This window comes from Crinia signifera, chromosome 4 (genome assembly GCF_055691185.1).
Source record: "Crinia signifera chromosome 4, ASM5569118v1, whole genome shotgun sequence".
In the NCBI taxonomy this organism is placed as follows: Eukaryota; Metazoa; Chordata; class Amphibia; order Anura; family Myobatrachidae; genus Crinia; species Crinia signifera.
The window spans coordinates 327101631-327119612 of NC_139220.1; positions in this window are offsets into that span (position 1 = coordinate 327101631).

Here is a 17982-nt window from a genome sequence, read left to right on the forward strand (position 1 = left end):
CTGCACATAAACAAAATAACTCACCCAAATCTAATTCTATCTGCACATGTTACATCTTCCCCCCTGCAATGCACATGGTTTTGTCCATCTGAGAAGGAATTTGCCTCTCAGAGTGAACTAGAATAAGGCTCTTTATCTCTAACAATTTTGTCGCTATCCAAGCTTTAAACACACTGTAAATTTACTAATTCCAATTAGAACAAAGTATACAAAATTGTTCTTAATACTGCACTGTATGTGAGAAGTGAGCACTGTGGACTGTACTCCATGAATTCAGCGGATTCTGCCCTTAGTCAGGACTGGGAAACAAAAATAAAGGATAATGCACAGGATAAACATGTAATTATAGAATATTTTATATCAATCCAATTTTTCTCATTGCCAGCAGAGATTTAGGACATTTTAATCCATTTTAACCTTTTGACTGCCAAGTTGTTACTGTGCGAAATCCTCAAAATATCTGCAAAAAATGCCAATGACGCCTTTAGTGAAATAAATACAGATACAGCCAAGTCAATTTGTTGAAGCTTAGTTAAATAGTGAACCCCCAAAAAAGAACAGTCGCTGTGACCTATACTGGCATTCTTATCAGATATTTTAAGGATCAGCGACATTGGTACTCAAAGGGTTAAGAATCTTTGTACTACTGTATACAGACTGTAAGCTTGAGAGCAGGACCCTCCTACCTCTATGTCGGCTTGTTTCTAACCAGTTTGCTTAGTCACTGTTGTTTCCAATTGTAAAGCATAACAGAAAATGCTGCACTATACAAGAAACTGTAAATAAATAAATAAATACCATATATACTTGAGTATAAGCCTTTTTCAGAATATTTTTTTATGCTGAAAAAGCCCCCTCTCGGCTTATACTCGAGTGAGGGTCCCACTTGAGTCAATAAGTTTTCCCAGTTTTTTGTTGTGAAATTAGGTGCCTCGGCTTATATTCAGGTCGACTTATACTTGAGTATATACGGTATATAAAATACAGTGTGTATAATGATAAGCATTTTTCCGCTCCATTTCTGCAGATTATAGGCATTATTTGATGTAAAGATAGGAACCCAACACGCATAGTGAAGTGCCAAAAAGAATATTAAATTGATATTGTTTTCTACGTTCCTCCCGTTATTTATTTACTCAACAAATAAGGTTACCCCAAACAGTAATTTATGAAAAAAGTAATTTAGGAGTAAACAATTTAATCTAATTGTGTATCTCTATATTTGCTTACTTTTCATATTATTAAAATAAAGCTAAGATGAATGTTAATTCCACATATAGAATATAAAGTATTTTAAATTACAATTTTGTAGTTCAAAATTAATATTACAAATAATAAATATATGACAAAAAATATGAAATTACAAATGTCCTGGTTATTCATCATTTAATATATTCAGCCCCAATAATCTACTATATTTTCTCCATTAATGCAACTACTGTATATAGCAACAATTTCAAGCTTTTTTAATGCAAATCTGATATGAACTGATAATATTATAGAACCTTAAAATTGCCATCAATGTACAAAATGAAGGTAATACGTACAGTATGTGTTTGTATAGAAGACATGAATATACACACCGTACTTACTGTGCAGAATGAATCTTCATTTCAACAGAAAAAAAATAAACAGTATATATACAGTATATATTCAATAGAGAAGACAAACTATATTTTGTACATAGGTATCAACAGAACAAATTCTGATTTACAAAATAAAGACAAACATTTCTAGATCTAGATCTTTATATAGATAAATATTTGGCAAAGATCAGACAGTAAAACTATGGAGATTTCACAGTTACTCCCTCAAGCACAACTTACTATCCCCCCATGAGTGCAGAATTTACGCAGCGAAGACGTGCTTTGTTTTAATAACCTTCTTATTATTATCTTTAAAATATAACAACAAAAGTTAGAAAAGAATGATCAACTTTAAAGAAGTTTATAAGGATTAAACCATGTGAAACGTTACAACGTTAAGGCAAGGTGTATAATAGGAATATGTATGGATGACCGGCAAACTATATGCCTATGGTCAGAATACAGTTGCTGGCAGCCAGTGGTGTAGCTAGGTTCGACGGTGCCCAGAGCAAGGGCATGTTTCGCGCCCCCCCCCCCCCCCATTTGTAGTAGGTGGGACCCTTGCACGGTGAAAAGGGGGCACGGACTAACATTATACCACACACTGTAATGCCCATTGCAGCAAACTTTGTAATACCCATTACACATAACTCCACATGCTGTAATGCCAATTACACATAAGGCCACACATGATGCCCATTACATACTATATAACACACCGTAATGCCCATTACATACTATATAACAAACTGTAATGCCCATTACATACTATATAACACACCGCAATACCCATTACATACTATATAACACACCGTAATGCCCATTACATACTATATAACACACCATAATGCCCATTACATACTATATAACACACCGTAATGCCCATTACATACTATATAACACACCGTAATGCCCATTAGATACTATATAACAAACCGTAATGCCCATTACATACTATATAACACACCATAATGCCCATTACATACTATATAACACACCGTAATGCCCATTAGATTCTATATAACACACCGTAATGCCCATTACACATTTGTCACATACAGTAAGTGCCACTTACCTACATGCTCATTGCTAGGAACTTCATGCTCTATGCCAGGAGCTTCATGCTCGTTGCCAAGGGGGACTAACCTTGCTCATTGCTAAGAGGACTGACCTTGCTCGTTGCCAAGCCCGCCAACTCTCCAGCTCCCCGCTGTGCCTGCCTGAGCCAGAGCTCAAGTCTCCCACTGGACTGCTAACCAATAGGCACTCGCAGTCCAGCAGCCAATGCTAGTTCTGATTGGCTGCTGGACCACAAGCGCCTATTGGTGAGAGGTCCAGTGAGTAACTTTAATTACAGTGGACTCTGACCAGTGTTGCAAGTAGGAAAAATGTCTTAGTGGTACTGTGCCGCGCGCCTGTGAAAAAATGGCCATGGGCGTGGTCATATGACACTAGTGGGAGTGGCTACATGATAAAGGTCAGGCTGCTCCCCCTGTATAATAAAAGGACATCACAGGCTGCTCCCCTGTATAATAAAAGGACACCACAGGCTGCTTCAACTGTATAGTAATAATAATAAAGGACTCCACAGATTGCTCCCCTGTATAATAATAATAATAACAGGACCCCACAGGCTGCTCCCCTGTACAACAACAACAACAATAATAACAACAACAAGTGCTTCAGGGTGTTATGTGTGTAGTATATAAATATGATAGGCTTGTCTGAAGAGGTGAGTTTTCAGGGAACACTTGAAAGTTTGGAGGTATGGGGAGAGTCTTATATGACATAATAAGTAACATGCTATGTGCAGTACACCACGATGTATGACCCCACACTACAGTAATGGCAGATTCGTGCATGTCACCCAGGATTATCCCTGCCTGGCACACACATGAGGTAAGAGGATCACACAATGCTCTTACAGTAGGACTCTGACAGCACTGCAGGTATACACGGTGCAGCACACTGTCACAGGCAGTTGCATATGGGAGATTAAATTAGGAGTTATAAATCAATTAGCTTTGTGTATATAAATATACTGACATATATCTAACTCAAAAGAGAGCGCCACACATCTGAATAGTATTTCAAAAGATTCATATGAAGATTTATTATATAAAAAAAGAAAAATAGTAAAAGTACATATAAAATCACGATACACAGTATCTCAATAAAGGTTATCCTCAATAGGATGCAAAAAAGGCATGAGCCAATGGTATCACTTGTTAATTTGCTGGTACAACCCAACTCTGGGTGGTATTTCTGCACAAATGTAGAATATTTAATTGGTATACATAGAAAGTCAGTTGGTGTTGGCCCTGTATACTCCAAAGGGTTAAGCCGATTTAGGTAGATGATTTTTGGTTGAGGGATATGTGCATCCAATGCAATAGAGTGTTCCTTATTTTATAAAGGGCTCACAGGAGATGATTTGCACCAATGAATACAATGGGAACAGTACCTCTTATATTGTTGGGAACAACTTATGCGATCCCTGCAGTGGACATCTATGTGGGCTTTCTACAACCCTACCTGGCTCCAGCTGATATCGGCGAGCCTTTGATGTTTGTAGCGTGGCGGGGAGCAACCTCACTGACCTGTGTTGTTTGAGCAGGTCTTCCGTGTCCGGCTTTCCAAGTACGCAAGTTCTACAGTCGGCTGTGTGCCGCTTGCAAGGAGGAGGTGTTTCTGTTCATTAGCGTGCAGTCTCCGGGAGTAGCAGGGAATCTCTGCAGATGAGAGTTGGGTTAGCAAGTGTCCAGATACGAGATCAGAGTTGCATATGGGAGATTATATGTGTATATCTATATACAGTATATAGAGATATCTATATATATTAAGCAGGTGAAACTATCTCTTTGTAGAGTGTTACTTTGAGGAATAGAGCAGCTTCCCCCTAGGGTAAGCAGACAGTGGCTAGGAGACAACAGGTGTGGGCTACTGGCCGGTATTATGTAATACAGGGTTAGGAGCAGTAGGGTGACCCCAGCCAGCTGGGTGCACAGTTATATAAATACAGGAGCAGTGTCACTATACACAGGGAGGGGGCTCACACAAAGACCCTGAAAAGCAGCTCATGGACTCCGAGCCGCTCAGACACTCAGCCCTTGACCCCTTGCTAGAGACGCTGGTGCCAGGGATGTGGCGCCATGACGTTGGGACGTCATGGTGCCGCATCCCTGCCTCTAGCGTCCCAAACCGGCGCATGTGCAGTGAGAGCGCTTGCCGGGTTTTCACTTTCCCCCCACTGACTGATGCCAGGCACAGCGGCAGAGCTCCGGCGCCAGGTAACATGTTGGTGCCCAGAGCTTGTGCTCCGACGGCTCCACCTTAGCTACGCCTTTGCTGGCAGCCCATTGAAGCAAATCCTGACAGGGCCTGATAAGTATATTTATAAGCCCCCCCCCCCCCCCAAAAAAAAACCTCAAAGCTAACCCTCTCTTCCTGCAGCCTATCCCGAGCTGTCCATCTCCAAGCATTACCATTACCCTCTCAGTTAGTGTCTAAAATGTACTTTTTGCCCTGAAGCCTAACCCCCCTTCTAAGTGGTTAACCCTAACCCACGATCCATCCACATAGCCTTACCCTAACCTCCCCAGTGAAGTCTAATCCTATGTCACAGTCTAATGCCTAAAATTACCCCCCCCCCCCATCCCTGGCCTAATGCTAACTTAGCCTGCATACTTACGATAGCAATGCCATCATTCAGGAATCCAGCATCACCATCCCCATTTATGTTGGGATTCTGGTCTCTGTATATTTTGGCCTTTGTATTTTGACTTCGATCATCCTGACTGCTAGAAAGCTAACTGCTTCATGCTTCTGAAGAAGGACCAGATGGTCTGAAACCGCTTAAGCAGAGACTACCAGGAAGGATCTTACATGGAGGAGGCTTATATATGGACAGTTTCCGGGACTGTACCATCTGTGGTTGGACCTGGTGGATCTTACGCTTCCAGGAGGAGATGTACTATAGGATATGGTGATATGCAATTTTTCATGTTGATATTGTGAGTGTGTTTTTAAAATAAATATTTTTTTGGTATATTACAATATTGCACTACGTATCTGCATTAGGAGTCCCCGATCTAGCTGATGCCTATTTAGAGGAATATCATTGAAAGCAGTGTGCCAGTGGATTGTGTTTCATGAGAACCAAAACATCATTTGAATGTAAGTGAAACCTTGAATAAATAAAATCACACCATTTGGACAATATTGCACCATATATGTCCTTTTTGAGTGTATTGTAGAAAGAAGAATCTATATTGAGGGATATCAAGGTATTGTATGGAAAAGAAGAATTTCAAGGTGACATTTAATGCAAAATTGTGATTTTTGCGATATTTTGTAAAAAAATGTCCAAAATCGCACTTTTCCCCGAATTTGCATATTTAATGGCGTGGGGTCCCTCCTCCTGAGCATAACCAGCCCCGGGCTCATGGAGCCAGACAAGGTTCCAAAAATACGGGGGACAAAAAGCATAAGGGTCCCCCTGTATTTTGAAACCAGCACCGGGCTCCAACAGCCCACGGTGTCATGCCATAGCCAGGGGACACTTTTACATGAGGTCCCCAGGACGACTCCATCCAAGGCTGGTCAGCCTTGGATGGGGACCATGGGGGATTGGGTACACCCCCAATAAAGGGGTCCCCCCAGGCTTCACCCATCCAGGGCTGAAGCCTGGGGCTATCACCAGCGTCCCAGGGCTTTGGACGCCGGCCTGATAGGGTTAAAACACTCATTCATAATATTTCTTTATACAGGTGAACTACAAGTCCCAGCATGCGGGGCATTAATGGGCCCACTGGGACTTGTAGTCCACCTGTAAAAAGAATTTTAAAATAAAAGAAACTCACACTGAAAATTTCTTCAAATTCGCACATTCCTCAAAATGACTAAAAATCGCACATTTAATTGTCACCCTCAGTATCTATTGATAATGAATGGTTGTGCCAGAACATACACAAAAGTTTAGTATTTTGTTAGAAAGCTAACTGCAACCCGCATTAAAATCAGTACTCTTCATCATCATCATCATCATCATCACCACCACAGCTTGTTTGTAAGAGCAGACTGCAATCCACAAAATTAAAAAGAAAAGTACGGTTAAAATGCCAGCAGAAAAAAGATAATTCAAAATAAGGTATAACAAAAAAGGCCACTAATGCACATTAGAAGACTCAGGTTGTACAACAGAATCTAATCCAAGAGGAGGTAGGTAGTGTCATGCAAAAAGAGAGGATAGGCATGGAAGGGAATGATTACAATGGGCAATTTTTTTTTTAAATATTGGCAATACAGTAGGTTTAAGACTGTAAAAGTTGGGACATGGATTTCCAAACAGGGAACATAATGCCTGAAGTCCAAATAGATACAGTTGAAGATGTGTTTTACAAAAAATGTGGACTTTGCAGAGAGGCACAATAGACAGGGGCGTAACTAGAACTTTTTGGGCCCCACTGCAACATTTCGAAAGCCCCCTCGTGCTGTTATAACTGCAATGCCCATTAGGGAGTCAGAAGAAGGATTAAGGGGTTTTAGAAATAAAATGGTGCTGGGGATAGAGTGGTTAGAGGTGTGGTCAGGAAAAGAGAGGGACTGTGAGAAGAAAGAAAGATAGAGAGGCAGAGGAGCAAGAGAGAAAGGGAGGGGTTTGAGCAGGAGTGAGAGAAAATTTCAGGGAGGGATGCAGAGAGTCTGAGAAAGACAGTGCCAGGTAGAGCGACAGAAGGGGAGAGAAAGAGAGAAGGGAAATGAATGAATCATGGAGAAAGAAATGGGGCAGAGAAAGAGAATGGGGCAGAGTGATCGAGGGGGAGTAAGATAGGGTTGACAGAATGTAAATGGGAAAAAGCAAAGAGGAGAGAAAGAAAGATGAGAATGAGTGGGGCACTCAAACACCCATCCCTCCCTTACAGGTTGAACTGTGCCCCCCCCCCCTCCTCTTTCAATATAAGCTGCCTTGTCACCTCCAGACGTGGTGCACATCAATGGCAGATCTCCTCAGTGGTGATGGCGGACCTCAGCAGCATCCACATCAGTGGTGGATCTCCTGAGTGTGGGTCCCCTCAGTGGTGCGGGTATCTGGCTCATCAGAGCTGCCAGCTCTGGGTCTCTCTGTCACCAGCACCAGCAGCACAGCTGTTCCATTTACGCCCTGGTGCTGGCCACCAGATATTGACATTGAACCCCGGCAGCATCAGAGAGGATAAGGGGAGAGCAGAGGCTGAATTAGCCAGAGCAGCTCCTCCTCCCTCATTGGCCAAAGGATGTGTAGAGGAAGCATGGGGCAGTGGGGGCAGGGGAAGAAAGGAGGTACAGGATGGCAGCACTGCTGAGGCACTACTTAATAAAATAAGGTGCAGAGGATTGCCTGTTGAGCCCTCAGGCCTCTTAATGGCCCAGGCCCCATAGCAGTTTCATCCCCAGCACCCTTCGTAGTTATTGTACGTCACTAACCATAGAAGTCTAATGGTGTTAGAGCAACAATCAGATTATTTAAGAAACACATGACAGAGAAGCCGGAGAAAAGAAGAGATTATGCTGTTGTGCCATTAAAAATGGAAAGGATGCCTTTTTGCAATGGTGGAGGTGGAGATGATAGGTTTCATGATGGATTAATTGGGGGTGAGAAGTTTAAAATGTATTCAGTGATCAACTACATGAAGAACTTACTGGGACCAGGGGAAAGGGAAATATATTTAATTATTTAATACTAAGTAAGACAGGAGGATGGGAAATGATGATGATTATTGGAAAGAAAATTAGTTAAGTTTTGGATTTCTTGACCCTGAGGTTGCATTCAGCCATCCTACCATAGATCAAAGAGAGACAGACTGACATATGGGACAGAAGAGTAGGGGACATAGTTGCTGAAATGAGACAGGGAAATGGGGAAAAAATATTTAAATGGCACCAGTCAAAGTACTGGGTCGAGGGGTGCAGTGTGACATGTAGAGTCAATATGGGAAGTGTAAAGAAGCATACAGAAAAGACAAATGTGCCACTAAGTCCATGAGGTTACCTTTATACCCCACTACAGGCCTGATATCAGCAGCACCTACAAGGGGGCGGTCTAGTAGCCAGAGAGGAGACTCCTGGTGAACAAACTGGTTGGTAACATAGACGGGTGATTGAACAGCAGACGCTTAGGAACCACCGGTTGTTGGAGTGCTTTTCACGGGTTACTATACATATCTTTTTCAGGTCCACTCATTGGATTGGGTTACCCTCCTCTTTCAAGTAAGAGACACAATAGCCTTGTGACATTACAACTGACGAGCATGAGAGATTGATTGAGCGCGTGTGGCTGAGCGAATCGCTGCTACTTTGCCGAGGCAATTTGAATACAAAATTCAAAAATTGAAAATTCTTTGCTATTTTGCTGAGGCAATTTGATTAAAATAATAAAAAAAAAAATAATTAAAAATTCTAAATAAAAAATTACAGGTAAAAAAGATAATATATAAAAATTTATAACCTGATTATTGTGAAGGGTCACGAAATAGATGGTTACACATGAGCACTAGCTAGAAGCCTAGCATGTCTTCAAATGCTTGTTGATGTCTTTTCTAAATGTTGTATGTGATTTTTTTGATTGATGGTCAATGACAATTTATCAAATAACAAAGAAATGATAAAAGCTATGTTTTAATGAATTAATCATACCAAAATTATTAAATAAAGAGTGCGCCCAAAAAGGCACATTTGTCTTTTCTGTATGCTTCTTGCATACAACCTCCCCTTTACACAGTTACAAATACTGAATGTGTTGGGCACACCACCAATCCAAGACTACCACCACACAATTGAGTAGTCCAAAATATTGGTCAAACTTATGGTTCTAGTAAAATATATTAAATATGTATTAAGTCTGTGCGGATCCATACCTCCTCTTTTTTGCATCAATATGGGAAGTGTCAGGAGGAAGATAATATGATTTTTGGGATTTTCAGTATTCCTCCCTCCCCTCAGTTCTTCTACATCTGCCTCCAGAGCCCACTTACCCTCTGCACCCAGTTCTAGCCCCTACAGTGTTTTGCTAATTACTGTGGGCTGGACACTCCATTTGAACCAACTCTCTGACCTTCCAACCTCCTACTTCATATGTTTCTCACCTCTTCCCTCTCCCAACTTTGTCCTTCCCTTTGTTAGCTCCCCATTTTCCTCCCATCCCCTTCCCTCATGGCACCTCCTGATTTTGCCCATTTCCAACTGGGTTCATCTGAAACTGTACCTTCTGAAGTCTACCCCATGATAAAAAGAGTTGCATGCTTGTGTAGCTGGTTGAAATTTCAAAGTGAGTAAGCTGATGAAGGCCACACATATAGATAGATAGATAGATAGATAGAGAGATAGATAGATAGATAGATAGATAGATAGATATATAGATAGATAGATAGATAGATAGATAGATAGATAGATGGATGGATGGATGGATGGATGGATGGATGGATGGATAGATAGATAGATAGATAGATAGATAGATAGATAGATAGATAGATAGATAGATAGATAGATAGAGAGAGAGAGAGAGAGAGAGAGAGAGATGGATGGATGGATGGATGGATGGATGGATGGATGGATGGATGGATGGATGGATAGATAGATAGATAGATAGATAGATAGATAGATAGATACAGTGGCACATGCAGGGGGTTTCTGAGTACCCAGAAACCCTCCAGGAATCTAAGGGTCCGAGGCTGAAAGCTGAGGGTCCCCTCTTTCCATGGGTACAAGAATTTTAAAAATCGGAACTGGGGAACCAGAGATATCTGACTTCAAAGCAGTGGTCCCCATCCAAACCTGTTAATTGCTCTTCCCAGTCAGATATTTCAGGTTTTGTCTGACAGAGTTTTTCTATATTCCAAAATCTGGGACTCTCCCCCTTTGAAGGACACTAGTAGCTTGTCTCTACTGTGCCCATAACCAGAGATATCAGCCTTCCAGCAGCTGGTTACTGCTCCAGCTCCACACACCTGGTATGTAGTTTTATAAACGCGTTGGTGGATTGCTCTGCCTACTGAACTCTGATACCCTAGTCCCCTTTACCATTTGGTAGGTGGGATTCTCTCGTTTTTAATTCCATTAAAAGCTAAGAAATCTATTTCTGGGAACTGGAGATATCCGCAGTCAAGCAAGCTGTCCTCCCACCAGAAAATTATGAATAATAAGCCCACTCCACTATACACCCCTCCTCTGCGTATTAAACATCCTCTACCACCCTGAAAGTTATGTATCAGGACCCCCTCATTAAGCCCAATGCCCCCTTCTCCCACCTCATCTCCCACCATCTGTGCAGTAAAGGGGTAATTAGTGGAAATTACTGATCCAGGCCCTACATGCTGAGCAGTCGATATAATACCACCTACCACCCGCGGGACATAAAAGCTTCCGCTCATAGCACCCCCCACCCCTACCGCTGGAGGATAGGTAGGGGCCCCAATACATTACTATGCCCAGGGGTCTACACTGCTGTTATGTATATATATATATATATATATATATATATATATATATATATATATATATACTCGGCGTTGCGGCCTTGCACTCTCCCAAAACAGTATCGCCCCGGTGCCCTCCGGAAAATATTTAGAGTGGTTAGATGCTCAAAGACAAACTGCGGCACTCCAGGGTCTTGTACAAAATCAAAGTGGCATTTATTACTTAAATGCAAGAAAGATCTCTTTCTTGCATTTAAGTAATAAATGCCACTTTGATTTTGTACAAGACCCTGGAGTGCCGCAGTTTGTCTTTGAGAATCTAACCACTCTCTCTCTATATATATATATATATATATATATATATATATATATATATATATATATATATATATATATATATATATATATATATATATATATATATATATATATAATTATTATTTATATACATTTGGTCTATCTATAATACTTTAACTGGCCCAGCATATACTGGGTCACCTAAGTGTCCATCTCCGTGCTTTGCTCCGCCCCTTCTGAAAATCCTTTGTTTGCCCCTGAGATAGATAGATAGATAGGTAGATAGATAGATAGATAGATAGATAGATAGATAGATAGATAGATAGAAAGAGTCAGTGGCGGAATTAACTGATTTAACTATTGGCTACAGGCAGGGCCGGTGCCAGACACCAGGGCGCCCCAGGCGGGTGGGGGCGCTCCGGCACTCACCCGGGGGAGGGCATGTGTGTGTTTGCCGGGTATTCAGACGCTCCACGCGGGAAGGGGGGAGGGGTCCGGGTATTGCGGGAGAGTCCGAACAGAAGGAGAACACTGCAGGTGCCAGCACAAAGCAGGGTGAGGGAGCAGCAGGGGAGAGTCCCAGCACAGCGCCAGAGGCAGTAACGGGAACACCGATCTTTGCGTGCACATTGGTTACACCAGGAGGAGCAGGGCCCCGGCTTCCGCTCGCCTGAGCACCGAGACTGCCCGAACTACTGTGCCCCGCCTGGCTTGTTTCCTGAGTCCGAGATAGCGATGGGTTCAGCCATATTGCCTCCCCCAGCACCGGAGACCGTGCCAGAACTGCAAGCAAGGTATTGTGGCGGCAGGCCGCCGCATCATTCCACGGGGGGTTGCCAGGGGCAGAGGGTGACAGGCGATGTAACTCCATGGGTTAGGAGGGTAACGGCCGCCTAGTCGCTCAAGAGAGGGGTGGGGGGAGTTGCCACTGCCTGCTGCCACCACTCACATCTATCCGGGGGGGGGACCTTTTTAAAATTTCCACCCTCCACTGGCCGGCGCCCTAGGCAAATGCCTAGAGCTGCCTAGTGGTGGCGCCGGCCCTGGCTGCAGGACTGTAGTCCCCCCACATGTAAAATCAGTGTCGGTGAAACCTGATGCTGTGGGTGACTGTACTGGCTACAGACACACATTGCAGTACCATTGGGAGGTGTTCCTTCCCTCCAGGTATGCCAGTGCAGGCTGTGATAAATTGAAAGCTGGATTCATGTAGGTTTGTTCATGTGCAGGCACACCACACAGCCTATTACCTCCTCATAATACCGCACAGTTTAGACTTTTTTGGTCGGTGACCACTGAATAATTTCTCTCCACTTCAGCTGCATTTGAAGGTATGTGTTCCCATACATCCCATTGCATGGTACTGAGAGGGGATTCTGTGGTGGAGGGGTGGGCATTCAGCCGGGTGGCGGGCAGCATCAAGCCGCTTGCTAAGCAGTGAATGACTTACCAAGAGGTACTGAATCACAACCTAATTCCCAGATCCTTAGTAATGTCTTCTGTCGGCTGTAAATTCAGTTCAATCTGGAGATATCTTCGATGACAGGTCTACCACTGTATGTGGCCACTGATCACATGGTCCTGATCACTGTGGTGCAGTTTAGCAGTGCCTTCTGGTCACCCTGTGATTAGATAGCTGCATCTCTGTCTGAGAATATTCCTCCCCATGCAAGCCTGTAAATGGCCTGCAAAAATATTGCAGGCCAGTAATCAGCTGCAGGGGCACACACGGGATTTATAAAGGGGGGTTTCCAGATGTGATGCGGCTAGGATGCCGGCGTTCACTATGCAAGCTCAATGGTTTGTGGAGGGGAAGGTTAGGCTATGGGAGGGTTAGTTTGCGGAGGAGAGGGTTAGGCTGCGGTAGCGTTAGTTTGTGGAGGGTTAGGCTGTGGGAGGGTTAGTTTATGGATGGGAGGGTTATGCTCTGGGAGGGTTAGTTTGTGTAGGGAAGGGTTAGGCTGTGGGTGGGTTAGTTTGTGGAGTGAAGGGTTAGGCTTTGGAAGCATTCGTTTGTGAAGGGGCGGGTTAAGCTGCAGGAGCATTAGTTTATGGAGGGTTAGGCTGTGGGAGAGTTAGTTTGTGATGGGGGGTAGGCTGTGGGAGGGCTTTTTTTGCAGAGGGGACGTTTAAGCTGCTGGATGGTTAGTTTTTGGAGGGGAGGGTTAGGCTGTGGGTGCGTTAGTTTGTGGAGGGGAGGGTTAGGCTGTGGAAGCATTAATTTGCAGAGGGGACGGTTAGGCTGTGTGTAGGGGGAAGTTTTGTGTGTTAAGCTGCAACCGGGAACACGGCCTTGCAGATATGGCTCGGAGATGAGGGACAGGAGAGTTATTTTTATGTGTCAGGGTCCCAAAGCTACTCAGCACACTTTGCCTGCAGTGCTGACTGTGTAACACTAATTATTGTGACAGTGTAGCATGGGCACTCTCCTCTTCCATTGCTTGACCTTTGACCTTCTTATACAGCATCTGTAGTCAGAGCAGGGGTTTGTGTTCTGTCAGTGTATATGGTCATCACTGGTCCCCCAGGTCCATTCCACTATGTGAACTTAATAAACTGGGAGAATGTGCGGTCCCTGTAGATTAAAAATAATTACTGTGTACAGCTGCTGGGCAGCGTGTCCAGGCCAGCGTGCTCCGTTACAGTCACTGACTGTGTGCAGGGTGGGTAGTGCAGATTCAGCCCAGCGTTGCTAAACAGCCCCGTTGGCTTCCAGTATGTGAGTGAGGAGCCGAGACTGGAGCACTGCACTGTAGATCAGCACTCAGCAATTTCAACACAGGTTCCTTTTGCTGCCTGTCAGTGTCTCTTCCCTTCTAAAAAACCCTGGGCTCCCACCGCTGTGCAGCTCAGTGCCCATTGCATCTGCCGCTGCAGCAGGACATTAGCAGCCCACAAAAAAAAAACTTTAGCTATCAGCGGCGTTTCTGTGCAATCAGAATTCCCCCCAGCATGCACCACTGAGCTGCCAATCCATTCACAACTCATCATCACATGATTTCCCCACTGTGTGCATTCCCCAGGACATACTGTACTCAGCTGGCATGATAGAACCATGAAGATCCAGGTCACAGCTGACATCACACATCGATTCAAACTTCTGGACTGTCGGAGTCCGTTATTAACCCACACCGTGCCATTACTTTGCTCATGGAAGAAGGACATTTACCCGAAGTATTATAAAAGATATAATTATTTATTCTTCATCATACACAAGAATGTAATTCAATACAATACCACATAACAAGACATCTTCACGTCTCGGCTTCCCCATCACTGCTTATCTCCTTATGTGACACCCACGACCACCATACGACAATCTGACTAGTGTGGAGTTGTCGTTACTTTTATACCTTGAGGATTCGGGCTGACACTCCTAGTAATACGTCATAACCATTATTTCATAAGTCCAAGTATGGTATTCTAACTGCGTATTCTATTGGCACTTATTGTGGCTGGTCTTATGACTTTGTTTCAGTGTGTGTGTGTGAAGGGTCCTTTCCAAAGATTATTCTGGAAGGATCATTACATAACATATCCTGTTGTTTTCAACAGAACATCTGGTTTTCATTAGATAACTAAAAGATGCATGTCATCTGGTCCACCAGGATCTCCTGGACTAGAATTATAGAATGACTAGAATCATATACCTTTAACAATTCCACCCTTTGATCAGGGACATTATACTGTACATGTTCCCTATCACTATCAAAATTGGTATTTTATCACAAGAATAAACTTTTCCACTGAACATCATTATTCTATACTTGGGAAACATGGCCTATGATCTACCCATGACTATCATGCATCATTTATAGTATTCTATCATTATATCATTTTCTATGTTTCTCCTTCATATCAGGAACTTGTAACATTATCAGTCAAATAGTTACAACAACATTTACTTTCAAACATTTAAACAATATTCTCCGGATTGTATTGTTAAATAGTCCATTGCTTTTAGCATTTAGATCATGTCCATCATATTTAAAAATGTCCTGTAAAGTTCAGTAACATTGTCCAGAAATTGTGCAAAGTCAATAATCTCTTGTTGATTGTCCAAATAACCACCATTTCCATACGTATAGATATTTGCCAAGGTGGTATCCATATGATTTTTCCTTGAGAATCGATAAATGGAATATATTTCCTTATAGTCTTTTAAACTGTAGTATTAACCTGTGAAAAGACTCCTTTCAACTCATCATGGGTAATTGTATAAAACTTTGGTACGTATTTCTTTTATTCCCAAATAGTAAAACCTTCAAACTTTATTGGTAATCATTTCAAAACACATTTCCCCCAATATGGCGAATATTGTTTTAGCATAAGGATTAAAACATCAAACTTTAGAACTATCGTGTAAACCATTATTCCTAACTTATAAATTTGAACTCTGGAACATTTTATGTTGAACCTTCATATGTAGTGTAAACTCAAATAATTTATCATTTCAATCTAGGGTGCATGTGATAAACTTAAAACCTTGAAAGTTAGTTTCACATTGTTCAGTGCATTGCGGAACATATGGCTTATGCATTGTGACAATTTTGTCACAATATCCTGCATCAGCTTTCATCTTGTATGGCTCTTCCTGATAGTGAAAGTGTGTACATTCTGTTTACCTAAATCTGGTTTCCTGTCACTTATGATTTTGCTGAAACAAAATAATGATATCTTATATCAATCACAAACCTTTTTCACTAATTTTCTAAAGTAACTATTTAGTTATTTCATTATATAAACATATGGTGACATAGGCATGTTATCACTCATCAATGGTGTGTTAATGCATACGCAACAATCAGTTGCATTCGTTACCTACAGTATCCCTTCAGTGAATGATACTGTTGACTTACAAATTCTCTTGAATAATATACCACTTTATCCATACATCAGAGTATATCTTTTTCTCCTCTGATACGATCACCACTTCATCTTTCAAAGGGTATTGTACCCTATTCCTTATAAACGTTATTAAATGTTCGTGTTGACCTGCTTAGAAGGGACAAAGAAATTGGACTTAGTGAAATAACCCCTATCCATGCTACTGGACAGGAACTCAGACCAATAACCTCGACTAGGCCTCTCTCCAAGGTAGATCATTATAAATGCTGCAATGATGTCCATGATTACTCCACTCAAATGACTTGAATATTTTCCTTAACATTGTCCCGTAAGTATACAGTCAGTTAAAAGTGATGCTTTCCATCTTGATTGAAGAACTTTTATTAATATCAAATAAGTCTCTGTTTAAGCACACAACATAGTCTCTGGTGATTTTGTAAACTTGAACACAACATAGTCTCTGGTGATTTTGTAAACTGGAACACAACATAGTCTCTGGTGATTTTGTAAACTTGAATCTCTCACCGTCTTTCCATACGACCTACGACTCCAGGTTGATGTCCTTCTCAATAACTTTTATAGCCGCATCTGTTGTCAGCAATACTTCCATACGACCTGCGACTCCAGGTTGATGTCCTTCTCAATAACTTTTATAGCCGTATCTGTTGTCAGCAATACTTGTCAAGGACCGTCCCATCAATCTGCAAGGGAACCTGAATGCAAGAAACTTCTCACCATAACATGGTCTCCTGCCTGTGTATCGTGCTCTGGACCAAATGAAGAAGTAGAATGGATCTCCTGTTGACTCGACGAAGGTCTTGTAACTGCATAACATGTTCTCCCAGCTGTGTATCGTGCTCTGGACCAAATGAAGAAGTGGAATGGATCTCCTGTTGACTTAACAAAGGTCTTGTAACTGCTTAGATAGGTGGATAACATATTGAACAGTAAAATTATGTTGCAATTTAAAAGTCAGTCTTTAGATTAGTACTGTATCTGGTCTGCCATCCGACTTTATGTGGAGAGAGGTTAAGTGAAGGTACAGGTGTGGTATGAATACTATGAATCACTATTGCAGTGCTTCCGGTCATGCCATTCCTTTCTCCATTGTAAGAAACCTTCCTAACCACCCTTGGATAATCCGATATCTTTATATTGATTCTATACCCATCCTTTCACACATTCTTTGAAAAACATTTCCTATAGTACCTTGGTCATTTTCTATGACACTTGATAAACCATATCTACATACCAATTCTTGTAAAATCTTTTTTTCTGGCAGTAAACTGCTTAGTTTCAGACGCTTTAGGTAACGCCTCTAACATATAAACACTTTCATATACATACAAAAACCTTCTTTTCTGTACTGAATAAAATCAATAATCTTGATCTGCAACCTCTACAAATGGGACAACTATTTTAACTTAATAATTGAATTTCTCTTATTAAGTACCATTGTCTCTTAATTATTTCTTAAACAAATTGTACCTTTTATACCTATAAATACATTCATTTTTATAACTCTTGGTAATTATTCTGATTATTCCTTTATTTTCTGACTTTATCCCATATATGTACTTATAACATTGAATAAAATATCAGATTTGTTAAGACAACTCCTATTGATGTTGAATGTTGTATGTGTCATGACATGGGAGGGACCTCCCTCAATTTCAATCAACCAATCATTCGTTACCCCTAGAAACTGCATACTTTGTCATAACTGTTAAATAACTGCATACTTTGTTTCATCAATGCTATTACAGTTTGTGAATGTGCATTATGATGCTTCCAATCAA